This window comes from Lathyrus oleraceus, chromosome 7 (assembly GCF_024323335.1).
Source record: "Lathyrus oleraceus cultivar Zhongwan6 chromosome 7, CAAS_Psat_ZW6_1.0, whole genome shotgun sequence".
NCBI classification, from domain to species: Eukaryota; Viridiplantae; Streptophyta; class Magnoliopsida; order Fabales; family Fabaceae; genus Lathyrus; species Lathyrus oleraceus.
The window spans coordinates 136,066,591-136,072,822 of record NC_066585.1 but is presented as its reverse complement, the minus strand read 5'-3'; the positions used below and the strand labels follow the sequence as shown (position 1 = coordinate 136,072,822).

Here is a 6,232-nt window from a genome sequence, read left to right as displayed (position 1 = left end):
TTCTTGACCATACTTGTGCATTCTCCATTAACATGTACCATGTTGCAAAGAAAACAATAAAAACAAGTTAGAAATTACATTCATTTCTAAAAATTCAGCACTTACATAACAAAATTCAGCATCATGGCCATTTATAAATACACATGAAAAGTCATCTTAAATTCATACCATTCACTTCTAAAATTCAGCACAGGTACATACACTCACATCATATGAAAAACCATTCAAAAACAAGTCAAATTCAATGCTAAGTTATACAAATTCAATATGTTATGCATATGCCATGAATACAAATTCCATATTATGCATCATTCTCATTCCATTTATATGGAACAAGTAAAACCTCATAGATCATGTGTATTAAAAAAAATACATCATTCATGAAATACGTCACTTCATCCATGAACATCAACTTAAATGCATCCATAAGTCATTCATTCATACCATGTAAGTACCCAAACACGTATTCAAGTGATTCCATGTAAATTCATTCAATTTCACTCAACATTTATTAAAAATTCAGCATAGACACATGCATGTAAAGTCACATATATCAATGCTTTAACCATCATAACTACCTTAAACTTCTACAAACTAACTCTAATTACTTTGGGAAATTGCCCAAAGTGTCCAAAACAGTCTCAACTAACTTTTTAACCAATTTTCAACCTCTAATCATCCCTCACCTAGTTCTATATAGTCATTCATCATTCACCCATGAGAGGCCTCTTCTTCACTTTTTGATTCCATCCATTCTCCATGTTCTCTCAAGTTTTCACTTTCCATTCTCTAACCTTCTCTCACTAGAGCTCAAATCCATGGTTGTTAAAGATTCACATTGAAACTTCAATCAACTTGAGCATAAACCTTCACCATACTTCGCATCATAGTTTTTCATGATTCAAGCATTGAAAAATGGCAAAAGAATCAAAAACAACAAGAAATCAAATGGAAGAAAAAAAGAGGATGAAGAGGAATTGAATCGGAGGAATTAACAAGCAAATGCAAAGAATCATTTATCGTTTGCACCGCTATTGAAGAACCTTCGGAGGGTCTTCAATTGATAAGCCTCAAATTTTATTTATCATTCCATGAGTGTTTTGCTTGCTTATGCCTTCTATGCTTGCTTGCTTGTTTGAGTTATTTTTGTTTGCTTGTTTATGTGTTTCCCTTGCTTTTCATCTTGTGTGGGCGATTACCTTGAGAATCTAAACCTTGCCATAAACAAAAACCATAGAAAACTCATTACCAATACCAAACTTGACCTCCTTCATCACCAATTTCAACCTTCATCAAATTCACCATAAATCGCAAGAAACGTCACCAAGAATCATTACCGCAACCCTTACTAATACCAAATCAAAACCTGATTGAGAAATCGTAACCATTAGAGGAATCAGTTCAAAACGCAAAACAAGTGAAACCGTAAAAAGCATTGCAAAGAAAATCAAACTCAATAGAAACAAGCCAAAATTTAAGCAAAACTCAGTTAAAACATTTCTCCGAACACGTGGTGTGCGAGTTACGGAACCGCAATTAAAACGTAACAATTCAATTTACTATAACCGAAACAGAGGTTGCACCATAATTGAGTCGAAGTTGTAATTACGTCGAGAATGTAAAATATCCAAGAACGTAAACCAAGTTGATATCAATTTCGTGAGCAAACCAATTTCTATTTTGATTTCATTAACTCACTACCGAAGCTGGAAATTGTTTCGCTTTAGCATTGGTGTTACTGAGATTAACCTGAACATGTGCGAGGAGAAAGAGATTCGACACTGAGTTTGCTCATTCTCATAATCTGTACCACAAAAGTCTTCTTTTCGATGCAGCCTATGATGCTTCCGTCAGATTCCACGTAATTAGGTGAGAGTGAGGAGATAATTATGAAGGAGGTTCAACCGCGGATTGAAGACATTCATGTTCTGCTAAGACCTTGCCTTTACAACTTTATTCTGCTGTTTTTTTGCATGTGTTTTTATATTACTGTTAATACACGATTATATTACTGTTAATACACGATTAGTTTTTCAGGAATTCTATGTTTACACCACTTTTTTACACTCATTAATACATCATGCACTGTTCACTGTATTTACGGTAAACAATGTTTTTTTATAAAAAAAATTGTTTTTAAAATTATTTGTAACATAAATTTAAAGTTTATTATTAATCAATTTTATTATTGTATTAACTATAAAAATATATGTAATTAATCACTTATTTTACTTATAATTTATTAACCAAATTTACTAATTCATTAACCAATAAAATACACAATATTAACCAAGTTATGACATTAAATTATAAAATATAGATGAATTATTATATTTGATATATTTTAATGGTAGAATTTGATAAATATTGTGTAATTTATTGGTCAATAAATTAGTAAATTTGGTTAATAAATTATAAATAAAATAAATTATTAATAATATATATATATATATATATATATATATATATATATATATATATATATATATATAAGTGGTTAATGTAATAATAAAATTGATTAATAACAAACTTTATATTTATATTATAATTTTTTTTTTATAAATATTATTATTTTATTTTTAAAAAAAAATTGTTCACCGTATAAGTACGGTGAACAATACGTGGTGTATGGATATGGTGTAAGAATAAGATTTCTCTTTAAAATTATATAAAACATTATTATAGACATATATTGGATTTGCTCATATGTAAGTCAAATCATCATGGATCAAGACAAAGTTAATTTTGCACATATATTGGGTTGGCTCATATGTAAGTCAAATCATCGTGGATCAAGACAAAGTTAATTTTGCTCAACATATGTAAGTATTACTCACACTTTGGTATTTTAGCACAAGACTCAATTGATTTCACTATAAGAATTTGTTATAAGAATTTTTTACTTTCTATTTAACATTTGATGAACCAAATTTGATCTCAATTGATTATCATATTTTGAGATTTCACTATAAAAGAAACTATGATTTTGAAATCACGGTTGTGTTCGATCGTGTAGGTTTTGGCTCTACTGTGCGGCATCCTGTTTTGGAAGTGGTTTGTTGGAAGCTTAGCAATACAGGTGCAATAGTAATAATTCAAAGTATGCCTTTAGTGTATATTAGGGGGGTTCGTGGTGCGGTTTAGGCGATTTTGACGATAAAAATCATCTGAATCGCAAGAGAAAATAACATGCGGTTCGGTTTGGTTTGGTTGGCTTAAAAATAAAACTGAACCAAACCAAATTAATGCGGTTTGGGTTGGTTCAATTTTTTATAAGATTTTTATTGAGTCATACATACACACATAGAGAATAACATAACATTTTGTTTAGTCATTCATACATTACATAATAACATCAAAATTTATTATATTTAGGCAAAATCTTCTCATTCAATATACAAAAATAAGACTAGACAAAAGTGAAATAAAAAACATAAAATAGTAGCATAAAATAATATCAAAGATATTATAATAAAACATAAAAAAAAGATGAGAGGTGAGATTAAAGAAGAAGAAAAAGAAAGAACAAAAGAGATGCGAGATTAGAGAAGAAAAGTACGATAAAAACGTAATTGAAAGAGAAAACAATAACATAAAAATGAGAATATAAAAAAGAAAGAACATAAGAGAGGATATATTATAGTAGAAGAGGCGAGACGTACATAGAAAAAAAGATGATAAGAATGTGCGATACTACTAGGAGGGTATATATAATCATATAGAAGGAATGTTACATGTAGAAGTTGGTTCGGGAGGTTGAATACCTTTGATCATGGATTAATGGGAATGTTATAGATAATTAGAAGGTCTTGAAATTCCAGTAGATTTTCTAGTAGAAGGTGGAGGTGGGACAACAACGGGAGGAAGAGGAGAAGGAGTGAGGCTATGGAGTCAAGGGGAAAATGGAGGAGTAGCAGTGGGGTTGTTATGTAAATGGGAAGGGATGTATGTGTAGGTGGTGGGGTTATATATGTAATTTATGGATAAATTTGTAGTTGTATGAAATATAGGTTTAAGGATAGAGTTGGGTTTGGGTTTAGTGGTTAGTTAAAGGAAGATGTGCTCAAACAATTTTGTGTCCCTAGAAATAAATATATGTCTATTGTTGAGATCAAACAGAATATGACCCTTAACACCTAGTTTGTTGCCTAACTAAATAAATTTTATAGAACGGGGTAAAGCTTGGTTCTATTTCTTTTAGAGCTAGATGTATAAACTAAACAACCAAAAGATTTAAACTTAATGGAATTAATATTTTTATTAAAGATTAAGTTAAAAGGTGTATCATGATTCAACCATTTTAAAGGATGTCTATTGATTAAAAATACCACATGAGTGTTTTGGGCCAGCCAAAGGCCCAAATAGACAAGGCCCAGTCACCTCAAATCCATTTTGTTCATCCCAAGGTATAAAGTTAGTATTCAAAATAAACAAGATGTATTTCTATGATCTACACTTTTCACATACTCATCTTGAACCTTGAACTGACTTGGGTGTAAGAGTGTTAACCATGCAGGTCCACCCGTTCTCCTGTCACGAAGATCAACACCATTGGTTCAAGACATCAAGTTCATCAATTGCAACCATTTTTAGTTCTTGAACGGAAGAATGGCGTCGACCGTGGGAATCAATTCTCTTATTCACCTATTCATATTCTCATTTTTGCGAATTAAGAGCATTCATAACTGAACATGGAGACTCGTCGCATTCGATACAGGAAGTTATCATTTCAACGACTATTCACCAGATCTTTAGATCTTTGATTTCCCTTGAGAACTCCGTGAAGAATAAGAATAAAGGATCCTAGATCCAAATCTAGATCCAGATAGGCGTTGGAAGTACTGGAAATTGAAGGCATGTTCCTCAAATATAACGTCGAAGATTCACAATCTATCTTCTAATCTAACGTTGTCACTATCTTCAGCCGCCAATGTGATATTTACCGTAACGACATCAAAGATACGAAGAGCTCATAGTTAACAACCACCGAAGATCTAGTACCAAAGCATCCTCTATAGGTACCAAAGGATCTCAAATAAGTTTTTAGGGTCTCCTCGGACAAGATCCTGTAGGCAAGGGTGACACGGGCCGACTTTAATGCATTTTTTATCCATCACTTAAGTTAGGAGAATAATTGATCCTGGTGAAGGACTCCTGGTAAACTATCTCTTCCACATGACCTCAACCATTACATCAAGAAATATAGTTCTTCGAAGAGCAGGAACTTCCAACAAGCTATAGCTTTAGGCCATCCATCAAGTGCAATAGTTTCCACCGAGGCCAGAGTTCAGGCGAGATTTTTTAATAAGAAACCTTCATCGAGGATCGCCCTGCCCGTCACAACCGATTACCAGATCCTTATGGCCAGACCAGCAATGTAAGGGGAATTTGTCGACTACTCACATGGATACAACCCCCAAACTATGGTAGCAAGGAAATTAAGTCTCCCCATAAGACACTTTGGGTCGACAATTTCATCTGGTCATCCTCCCGTCATCGTCGGTCCTTAGAAAGATGACCAGATGAATAGACAAGGTCGGGATTATTTCATAAAGGTTAGGAGTCGAGCATCTCAAGGAGATTCACCCTCAGCCAACCATACGCTTGGCCTTTGGATAACCCGGTTGTAAGCCCAGAGTCAAGGGAAAATGTTGTATAATTATTCTATTATTTCATTGTAGTAAATATACTCCATTAAGAATATAATATTTGTCTATTATTTCTTTTATTGTGTGTTTCTCTTGTCTGTTCCTCTTTTAGAGTGTTGAATGGAGTGAAGATAAATATTATACACACTTTTGCGTGTTCGAAATAGACTAAACACATTTATGCATATATGATACGACTTAAATGCATTTCTGGCACCTCTACGTGTCTGATATAGACTATACACGTTTCTGCATATCTAATACGACTTAAATGCATTTCTAGCATCTTTGCAAATTTTCGGATACTTTGGTATTTAATCCTCTTCTACCTTGAATGCCCGAAAAGTTGTTGTCATTCGTACAATCAGGTCCAAAATGATTAAATAGGGTCAACTGTCATACCCTAAAATTTGCCCTATTTTTTTCATTTTTTATCCGGCTTACGACTTTATTCATCTACATGAATTTAGGAAGCATTCATTTCATCTACATCTCATTATTCCGTATTCATTTGCAAAAATTAGGTTAAAGGCTCTTTGGTGATAATGTTTTTCTTAAATTATGATGTATCTTGAATTTGGAAA

General features: G+C 32.6%; 1 long non-coding RNA gene across 1 annotated transcript; it reads right to left on the bottom strand.

The window, feature by feature from the left end:
* Positions 1–252: 252 nt before the first annotated feature.
* LOC127104376 (uncharacterized) lies at positions 253–1,964 on the bottom strand. The gene is made up of 2 exons (XR_007794848.1): positions 1,750–1,964; positions 253–1,366 (listed from the first exon to the last, which is right to left on the bottom strand). It is a non-coding gene; the product is annotated as an uncharacterized LOC127104376 (long non-coding RNA).
* Between the last annotated feature and the right edge of the window lie 4,268 nt (positions 1,965–6,232).